Below are 10,747 nucleotides of genomic sequence, written 5' to 3' on the forward strand. Positions count from 1 at the left end.
AGTCATTAATTGTTATGTTTTTGTAAGGTATCTAAAACAGTGGAATATGGCGTTATTTTCCATGCTCAGACATCATTGTTGCAGTCAAAACATATTGGATAAGAAGAACAGCAGCTCTTGGGGGGGGGGGGGGGGGTCTGCGAGATGCCCGGGAGCTGTTGTCTGCTGTCTCTGGTGGTATTATTCCCCCGGTTGTGTGCATGTGAATGTGCGAGCATGTTGTGCGCCCGAGTGCCTGCAAATGTTTCTGTTGACATGTTTGCCTACACGCTTCTGCGCAAAGGTGCGGCTTTATAATCCCACCCGCCGGGTGCACGCGAGCACGCACAGCGTCGTCGTTAAGGCTCCTCGCTGTCCTCACAATGAGCACTCGGAGACGGTAATGTGAAGGAAACAGCGACACACACACACACACACTAGCCTCATTTTCAGCGGTACACACCTTTCTCCAGGGATATAAAATGCCCCTGCCTCTGCACACCGTGGGACATGAGTTTCATCCAAACTAGCTGCCGTCCTCAATAAAAAACCACGTGAGCGTCGCTGCAGTGTAGGTTTCCAGTTTCTCTGCGGGCGTATTTTGTTCACATCAGGTGTTTAAACTGCTCAATATGACAATAATTAGGCCGCACCGGAGACATGTGTTCTTTCTTATGTTGATCAGGGACATTGACCTTTAACCTGTGCGCCCCTGTAGTCCCCCCCCCCCACCGGTCCCAGACGCCCCCGGCCGGCTCGCATCGGGGAGGATAGAAGGTGGGGAGGGGGGGGGGGTTGGACAGGCTCGGAGCTTTGCCTCTGGCCATCTCCTCTCCTCTCCTCTCCCCGGAGAACAGAGGACTGAGGTGCCTTTAAACCACTGCGGCAAAAAAAAAAAAAAAAACTACCCAAACCCTGCAGTCATTAATATGCAAAAATGCAAATGAGTAGGTAATTAAGAGCTGGAGCTCTCTGGAGGCTCTTTGATTGCTAATGAATTCTAATCTGCAAAGAAAGGGGGGAGGGGAGGACGAAGAGAGATGAAAGAAAAAGAGAAAACAACCAAAAAGAAGAAGCCTCCACCCGAAAAATGTTGTCGTATATCCATAAGTTTTCATAGCCGATGTGATGTGCACGCAGGCCGAGAGCATTCGGGGCGGGGTGAGGGGTGGGGGGGGGGGGGGCACATGCATGCATAACGAACAGCCACATTCGAATCAGGAAGTCAGGAGATTTATTTTGTTTCATCTGCGTCTCAGCGGTGAAAAGAAGTAGTCCGATGCAGATCACATCGACGGCGTGGGGGGGTTGTCTGTTTGCGATGGACACAGTGGAGTCATTGTGTGGACGGAGCTAATTAGAGGTGAACATGACAGGCGGGCTGACACTTCTGACCGCCGGCTACAAAAGAAAATAGAAGGTCAGATATCTCGACCGTGTGTTATTTGCTGCAATAGCAGCTGTGCGCCGAAGTAAAGGAGATGTCATTTCATCACTTTCCTGAGCCACAACACATCCACTCTAACTCATTCACTCTATCACACAGACACACACACACACACTGCTGTTATTGTTGTTGCAGTGCTCCCACGACACCAACAATCTCTGCTTCCCTCCCCCACACGGCCTCCCGTCTATCTCCCTTTCACTCCCCCCCCCTCCTGTCCAGGGCAGCCCTCACATGCCTACCTCAATTGATTTAGAGTCATTTCTGCTTCTGATCCGATTGTTATCATGTGACTTTTTGCGCATGACCCCCGTCATATATACGAACACTGTATTATTCCCAGCTTGTGGTGGGGATATTATTTTTTTCTTCCCTCTTGTTTTGCACTTTCTCTCTCTGCTCGTGCCACTTTCTGCGTCTCTGTTCCTCCATCAGCTTCGCGTTCTTCACCCCTCGACACACACGCACGCACGCACACACACGCACGCACACATACACACACACAAAGAGACAGGGCTTAACGACCAGCTCAGCCTCCTATTTGCTCTTTCCCTTCGCCGTACGGGGGCTTTGTAAACAGGAAGCCGGTGTTCCGTTGGCTGTTACCTGCAGCGTAGGTGGCAGAACAAGAGGGCAATCACACAAACGCCCAGTAATGGGAATCCAAGATGGCAGGGAGGGTCCCATAAAAGAGGAAGAAAAGAAGGAAGGGGAGGGCAGGGGAGGGATTGTCAACTGAGAACAGACAGAAGTCAAAAGGATTGTTGATTCAATTTTTCCTTTGGTAAATAGATTGTTTGGTTTGTGTCGTGTGTCTCTCTGTCTGTATTGGATCCAGCCTGGAAACTGTAGTGTTTGGGAGGATTAACGTCGGGAACAATCCCTCAAACTCATTTTCTTTCTCACTGTGGGGCTCTGTGGGAATTACAGTTTCGGGGATGAGAGAGAGAGAGAGAGAGAGGGAGACATTGTGCTTGTTCTGCTGGCGACGGTCCCGTCGGTGATGAAGTGAGATCTGGGCTCATTGTGTCCCTTCGAGTTTGGCTGTTTTCAATACGTGTTCCAATTCAAGACGATAATGCTGTCCTCACTTGTTCCAAAACAACCGCTTTCCTCTTCTTCTCCAACTGTGGTTTGAGAGAGGTGGAGGGGGTGGAGGTGGGGGGTGTAGCACAACCTTGCGGCCCGCTGCCCTGCTCGAATCACTCCACGCGTTCTTTTCTTATTCCTTTTTATTGTGGTCCAACATGACGGAAGTTTCTTTAGCTGTGATAGAGGAGGGAGGAGGGAGGGGGGTAGGAGGAGAGGGGGGGGGGGGGGGGTCAGTTTATCGTGAGCACAGAGAGCACAACAGATAGATTCCCCGCGTCTCCTCCCCTTCAGCACAGATAGACTCGGAGCACGGGCGCTCGGCCAACGCTATCAATCTATCCGCTCCTGCCCCCAGCCTCCGGCTCCCATTGGAGGACGGCCTCCAAAAAGGGGGGCAAGGAAGCATGAATCATAGCCCGGCTATGAGAAGCTGTTATGCCTCTAGATACACATGTTGTGGCTGAAAAAAAAAAAAGAAGAAGAAGAAGAAGAAAAAAGAAACACACACGCTCACTCTGTCGCTTTCGCCATTTAACGGCGACCTCGACAGCGATTGTCGCGGCCCTTGAAGGCAAAGTTGTCGCGTGTGGGAGGCGGTTCGGGGCAGAGGGGGGGTTTGTTGGTCCTCGGCCTAGTTTTTTTTCTTCTTGTCTGATCAGAAACCTGTGCACCTCTGCCCTTCCCCCACCCAGACCTAAGCCTCTACTGTTACAGGCTGCGAGGGGCTCAGTGTGGAGCGAGGTGAGCAGCTTGCCTCGCCACCGAGCTCTGTGTGCGTTATGCTGCTGCCTGCGCTGTGTGTTCATCGTGGTCTGTGTGTGTGTGTGTGTGTGTGCGTGTGTGCGTGTGATGTGGCTGGGCTCGCGTTTATGAACTGGGCCGGATGGCAATGAGGGTTAAAGGTGGAGAGCGCGCGGGAGTGTCGACGCCGGTAGCTGGAAACGTTGCAGAGTCTACGTTGCGTTTTGATTGGATGACAAAGCAGCTCGAATCTTATTTATTGATTTAAAAAAAAATACAAAGGGGGGGGGGGGTGGGGGGTTGAGGACGTGGTATTATTTCTTTTGTGAGTCCATGTAACGCAAAAATATTTACGCATAGATCATTAATATGCACAGATATATGACCGCTTAGCACCAATGTGCCAAACATATGCTAATTTTCCATGTGCATCTGTTTTTAATTACACATGTGAGGCTGGGAATGGCTGGAAGGAATCATCGAGGGCACGTGGGACAGCATCCCCATTCTGCCTCTAACTGTCCATTGTGCCGTGAACGTATTCAGAGATTACAGATGACGTGTTTGTGTTTTCTGTTTGTTCCTAATGATGCTGTTAGCTTTTAGGTTGCCATGCAGTGGATTAACCATTGTTACGGTGGATAATGAAACGTGATTTTAGCATAAAAATTGAACATTTAGAGGTGGTTATCTCCTCTTTTATGCCTGTGTTAATTGTGAAACGCACAAAATAGCGCACAGCTACGTTGTATTGTTTATATATTCCAGGCTACGCTAATTACTTTGTAACAGCTGAATGTAAAAGTGCATCGCTCGATATCAGGAATAACATATTAAACCAGCTATTGCCCCTCGGCTCCAAAGTGGTACCACCCTAATTAATCTGTAAAGAAAAAAGATTATAGGCCTGATGTCAATATATTTTTAAAGAGGTGCACTCATTGTTCATTAAGGCAAGGATCCCCACAACATACATGTTTTTTTACCTCTTTTCCTACAGCCCCCTCCCTCTCTTCAGCCTGGCTGCCCTTGTACATGCTCTCCATGTCAGACCCAGCTGTTACTACAAACTACTTGGAGGGCTTACAAGCCTCATTGCTAATACTGACAACAGCACTATTCTTACTCAAGGCCTAACGTCTACTGGAAAAAAAAAAAGCCAGAATATGAGAGATTTTCTGTGCCTGCACTAAAAATCCATTTCCCCAAACAGATGTTTCCATCTGTTCAAATCTAATCGTTTGATTAATTCATTCCTCAATGAAAGGATTCCAAATAGGTGTTCGATAAATAACTCAAGATGCTCTTTCTTTCCCAGCTGTGATTATTTTCTGATGCTTCGGCTGACTTGTGATTTTTTATTTTGTGTGAGCGTGTGTTTCCGCACGCGTGTGTGTGACCAAACGTGAATGTATGCGTGGTATGTTTGTGGAGGTATTTACGGCCCATATGTGCGTTTTGTTCCGTGCAGCAACCCCATCGCATTCCTAAGACGGTGCACGCGACTAATTAATGTTCTGTGCCGAGGCTTTTCCTCCACCCGGGGGACACCCAATGGATTATTTACCTATAGGTCCTATTGACAGCCCCCCCCCCCCCCCCCCCCCCCCCCCCCCCCCCAACCTCCCCGCCCAATTGGTGACCTCTGTGCAAACAGACATTTTGAGGCATGATACCACCAGGCAGCTATGTAGAATATGCATGTGCCATGTCTTCATTCTGCCAGATGACAGCTCCCACCCGAGACGTGGGCATCCCGCTCGTACAGTGACTCAAAAGATGCGTGAGTCAGCGTGGCCTTTGTAGTGGTCCACGGTGACGGCCGTGTTCCGGATTCATATACACGCTATTTTATAATGTTAAGAAGTTGAAGACAAGAAACAAATCAGGGTTATATTAACGCCCCCCCCCCCCCCCCCCCCCCCCCCCCCGAGCCCCGCAGGTTATAAACAACAGCTGTCTGACACCTAGACACTGTTTCTGTGTGAGGGATGCTGTGTGCATGTTGAATAAAGGTAGAAAACCCTTTAGGGCCGTGAAGACCTTTTGCTTAGTTCTTTATCGCCATGGTGACCGAGCGGGCAGTTCAGTTCAGATATGCATCTCTTGGTGTTGTTATCATGTAAAAGCGGCACGTTAAACATTGTAGACACATATGCGTTGCCCTCCCTGTTTGAACTGTTTTCTCTGAACTACCCCCCCCTCTCTGTGATCCTATACTCTGAGCTCTCCCTCCACTCGGCTCTGGAACAGGCAGTTACTAGGGCTGCGTTGGTCTTATGTTTGACAGGCCATTCACAAAAACACTCGCTACTTGGAGATTAGAGCAGATACAATTGGTGTATTAATCGACGGATAGAAAATCAGCAACTGTTTTAGTCGGTTTTAAAGCTGAAATACCCAATATCTTATTGTCCTTGCTTCTTAATTGTGAGGATTATGCTTTTGTTGGTCATTTTTTAAAACGCAATACTTGAGGGTTTGGACTGTTGGCTGTTAAAACAAGCAATGGAAAAAAAAAACATCTCCATGGTTTCTGACAAAAACAATTAAATTTAGTAATTAAAAAAAAACAAACGGTGGAAATCATGCTTATAAAAGCAGTTGAGAATTTTCAAGTACATTCAGAAGGGTTAAAAATTATTTTAGATCGTACATAAAAAGAATAATAATGATGTTATACGTTGATAATTTTAACATAAAATATGTGATCCTGAAGTAATTCTGAGTAGCTATCTTTCATATGAGTCTATAAAATAAATTACAAAATGATGTATTCATATAATGAATATACATAACAATATCCAGTATATATTATATTAAAAAAATGTATTTTATTTAGCGTGCTTTATATCTTGAAATCCGTCAACAACTGAAATCGTAATTTTGTTTAGAATTTTTTATTTTTATTATAATGTTAATACAAAATGTAAATCCATGGGTTGAAAATATATTATTTTGGTATTGTTAAAAAAAAAGGAAAAGAGTACACAGCAACCAAAGTAATAAAATGATGTCAGCGGGCACGTTGAAGCCCCCCCCCCTCCAGCCAGCTTCCCTGTGCACACGGGGAAAGTGAGCGTCAAGAACAAGGCGGGCTCAAAATGGATCTACGGCCGTTCGATGGCCGCTGCTGCTGTCAATCAAGCACGCGCGCTCCCCCATTGGCTGCGCTCTTTCTCATTTATCGTGCCATCTCGCCAAGCTGCTGCTGTGTAATCGCAGGTAACTTTCTTACGATAGCCTTCCGCCGGAGGACCTAGTGCTCGTAGCGCTCTCGCGTTTTAAGGAACTGCAGACACGGCACGCCAAAACCGAGCGTCGGCATTTGACGTCCCCGTTGTTTTGTCCGTCGGAAGACGCCGAAGCTATATTCCCGCCCCCCCCCCTCCCTACTGCCCCTCCGTGAAAATACCCCGTCTCTCAAAGGCGTTTGAAATCGGACACCGCTGGCATTGAGGCCCTCACTTTTGCGCGGAGGGATACGTTGTTGCGTCTGACAATGTGGACGGAGGTAGTGAAGATGTCTACGAGAAGAATGAAATCATCTCAGTTGTAACAACAACAAAAAAGAGGAAGACGCCAGATTAGTTACTATAATAGCTTTGTTGGCGCTCGAGCCCCGTAGCGTTGAAGCAAACACGTGGGCGCCGCGGGAAAAGCAGGTTTTTACCGGGACAAAAGGAAAGACATCTACGCTGCTCCAATGCGTTTCGTGCACTGAGGTCGAAATTCTCTTGAAGTTTTATGTTTTTCTCGTCGCGAGTCTGCGCTTTTCTTTCTACTGTTGGATATCAGACACTTGGAGAGGAGAGGTAAAAAAAAAACACACCTTCTTTCACTTGACGTTTCGGGGGGAAAGTTGCATGAATTTGGTGGGTTTCACTGACAGCCTATTTTGACGCCTGCAATTTTGGAAAAGTTTTTTTTTTCTTTTTTGGGAATGTGTTGGTTAAAGCTGAGAAGGGGGGGAGGTACGTGTTGTTTTTTATTTATTTTTTTCGTCTGGGTTTATGGTGGTTCGCTACGTGTGTGTGTGTGTGAGAGAGAGAGAGAGATGGTCTCCGCATCGACCACGGTGGAGAAGGAAATTACTCCTTTGTTCTGCAATAAGAAAAGCCCACTATCGATAAGTGTGAGTCCGGCCGAACGAGCCTCCGTCTGCTCCCACCGACCCCCCCCCGCGCGCCCTGCAGCCAGGATGTGGGATTATCAAATGTGTAATGTTGCTGAACATTTTGGCTAAACTTTGTGTTGGGGGGCGGGGAGAGGGGTACGTGTATTTTCCACACAAGCCAGAAACAAACTTTCCACCCCCCTCCCATCCCCGACCCCCACCAGTATCCCTTTAAACATTCCTTTATGCTATTTTATTTATAAAAATTATTTTATTGCATATTTGGCAGGAAATTCCTCGTCCCCCCCCCCCTCTCCCCCTCCACACCACCTCCTCCCCCATCAACCCCTGAACTCCCCTCCGATGCAGCGACCTGAACCCTTTGGACGTGAGACCACTCACTCGTCTGTTGCATGAAGTTTTGGAGCTCTCATTCCCAAAGAGTCAGGCCCCTGTTTAAATGTGATTATGATTGTTATTATTGTTGTGTGTGTGTGTGTGAGAGATGTCAACCCGCGTGGAGGTGAATGGAGCAGTCTTCAGGGGAAGCTGGGCCGTTTTGGGATGTGGTGGATGTTTACTGTCATTGTTATGAACTCTCTCATCCAGCCTGGTTATGAATCGATAATAATGCGCTTCTGACGTTCACATCGGGTGTTTTCCCCTTTTGTTGTTGTTGTTGTTGTAGTAGGGGATTTGAATCAACAGTTTGAATTTCCTTCTCTCGTTCGGCAGGCGGGTCCCTTGTTGTTTTCCAGGTCACAGTTGGTCACTTTGCTTTTACTGTCACACGTGAAAGGAGACGTAACACCCAGAAGATGCAAATAAACAACGCAGAAATGTGATTTCATATTTTCTAATATTGCCGACCACCGTTATTACATGCTTGTTCGACAGCTGGGTGCTTTATTTTCCTTTTTTATTGGTATAATTATTAGCTTAAAAATCGTATTATTTTGAAAAGCTAGACACGTGCATGTAAGTCGTGTTAAGAATTGAAATGAGACGTTCTTGCGTTTGCGGTCGTCTGGTTGTTTCCACTGGAGGTGCACGCTCCTCTGTGTCGGGGCGACAAAGACCCTTTAATCTGCTCGCGTCAGATATTGATCCAGCAGTAGCTGAAGATGCCGTTCGGTCACATTAGCCCCCCCAGACCCCCCCTGTGTGCTGGGTGGTTAAATAATGGTGTTAAGTTTATTCCGGTGCTGTGTTTGGGGGAGAGCGGTTTCGTCCTTGATTTGGCCATCTTATCCAAAAGTTTGGAAAAGCAATGACAGCCATGTTTCTAGTGTGTGTGTGTGTGTGTGTTCCCTCCCTCCCTGTCTCAAGGTTAAATTAGTTCTGCTTGCCTGAGTTCTCTAGAGCTGGACTGCAGTGTGCCCCCCCCTCCAGTGACTTAATCATTTTCATATATGCACATAATAATTTATGACATTCCATACTTTTGTGTGTGTGTGTGTGTCTCTGTCTCGTTCTGTCGTCGCTCAAACACACCTCTCGTTTTAGATTCTACAACTTCCATTTCCGTTTTCCAAAATGTACCCCCCCCCCCACCCTGCTTTTTGTTTGTATTCCCCACATCTGACTGACATACCGTATAACAAAAGAGGCTGTAAAAGCACACCACCTGTTGGCGTCCAGGCGTCCCTATTCCTCCACTCGCTCCCCTCGCCACCACTACCCCCCACCCCCCACCCCGCCCCCCTCCCGGTCGAGGCTCCCGGATCCGCGGCCCCCCCGGTAACGGCGCTCGCTGTGCCGTCTTGACGCGGCGCTCTCCGGGTTGACGTATGCTAATTCGCTAATGACGTGTTTGCACACAGTCATTAGCGCTGCCTTTCGCCTCCATTTCCTTGGGCCAACAATAGTCCCAATTATGTCTGTAATTGTAAACGTATTACACTCTCTTTTTATGTAGCGACGATCGACATATGGTTGTGTTCGGGGCCGAGGTTGCGTAAAATTAAGGATTTCTTCCCCCCCCTCTCCCCCATTACTTGGTAGGGATTTGACTGAGGGCAAAGTATTCGTGGCAGTGTCTCTATTGCTTTGATTTGGGGGGGGGGGGGGGGGGGCAGTAGACCCAGCTAGGAGTGTGTCGTGTCAAGCGGCCTAATGTTGTCTGTTTTCCCTCATCGCTCCGTCGTGAGCGAGCGAGTAATCTGAGCTGTGTGTTTGGGCCAGCTGAGACTCGATAGGCGACGCTTCGTTTCTTTTTCATATTTCCACCTCTGGGATGCACAAGATCTTCTGCCTCATGTATGGATGCACATTTCCGGGTATTATTTTGAGTGTTTTTCGAAACATTTTGTTTGTTTTTTTTCCCTCAGGAAAAAGGGGCTGACTTAGCCCTGCATTCTTTTAATTTGCCAATATGAATCATCACTGGTGTGATATAGCGAGGACAGAGTAGTTTGAATCATTCATTACCATCACCCTCTGTTTTTTTTAAATATTTTTTTATTTAAGAGATTAATGTAAATTATCTTTGTGCTTGCTAGTGCCATTAAAATCCTGTATCTGCAAATTTCTCTCATAGGGTTTATTAGAGACTGAAGGGTATGAACGAACAGCAGCAAAGAATGGCTGCAGTGGGAACTGACAAGGAACTCAACGACCTCCTGGATTTCAGTGCGGTAAGAGAGTGGGAGAGCAGTCTGGGTGGTTCTGGGTGGCAGTGGTAGGTGGGTGGCATTGGGAGAAAGGGCTAAAGAGAGTGCGATACAGGCCTGGGTGTGAGCGGGAGCGGGGCGGCGGGGGGGTTGGAGGTCTCAATGACAGAAGTGGGGAGAGCAAGGGGGGGGGGGGGGGGAGAAAAAAAAACAGTGGGGAAAAATTTTAACTTCTCAAAATCTGCAACGAAATCTGCAATCTTTGTTCTTTTTTTTAACAATAGGTTTTGTCAGCCCAAGATATTTCCATCCATCACTCTTGGCATGCAAAGGTAGTACTGATTACATCAAAGCATGGCAAGTGAATCACTGACGTACCTCAGGGTGACTGGTAAAAATGAATTCAGGTTTTATAATATATGTAGGTTACTCCATTATGTAGGCGAGGCGGAGATGGATCCTCGCTACGACGACGAGCTGGTTCCCGCCGCAAAACGCCAACCAACGGTGCAGGAACGACTGCGGGGGAAACTGTAGAAATACGCGTCTCCTAAAAGTATTTGAAGTGGAAATATTGTTTATACGCGAAATCGGGGGCCGGGCGGACGGCGTCGGCGTTTCTTTCTGTTGGTATTTTTAGTCTTCAGGAAGACATTTTGGCAAAGCTGCTTTCAGAGGAATCCTCCAGACGTCACCTGCAAAGTGCATCGAGGTGTTTCCGCTCTGCTTTTATTTACCGCTGTTCCATTTATTTGCGAA

Source organism: Gasterosteus aculeatus, chromosome 8 (genome assembly GCF_964276395.1).
Source record: "Gasterosteus aculeatus chromosome 8, fGasAcu3.hap1.1, whole genome shotgun sequence".
NCBI classification, from domain to species: domain Eukaryota; kingdom Metazoa; phylum Chordata; class Actinopteri; order Perciformes; family Gasterosteidae; genus Gasterosteus; species Gasterosteus aculeatus.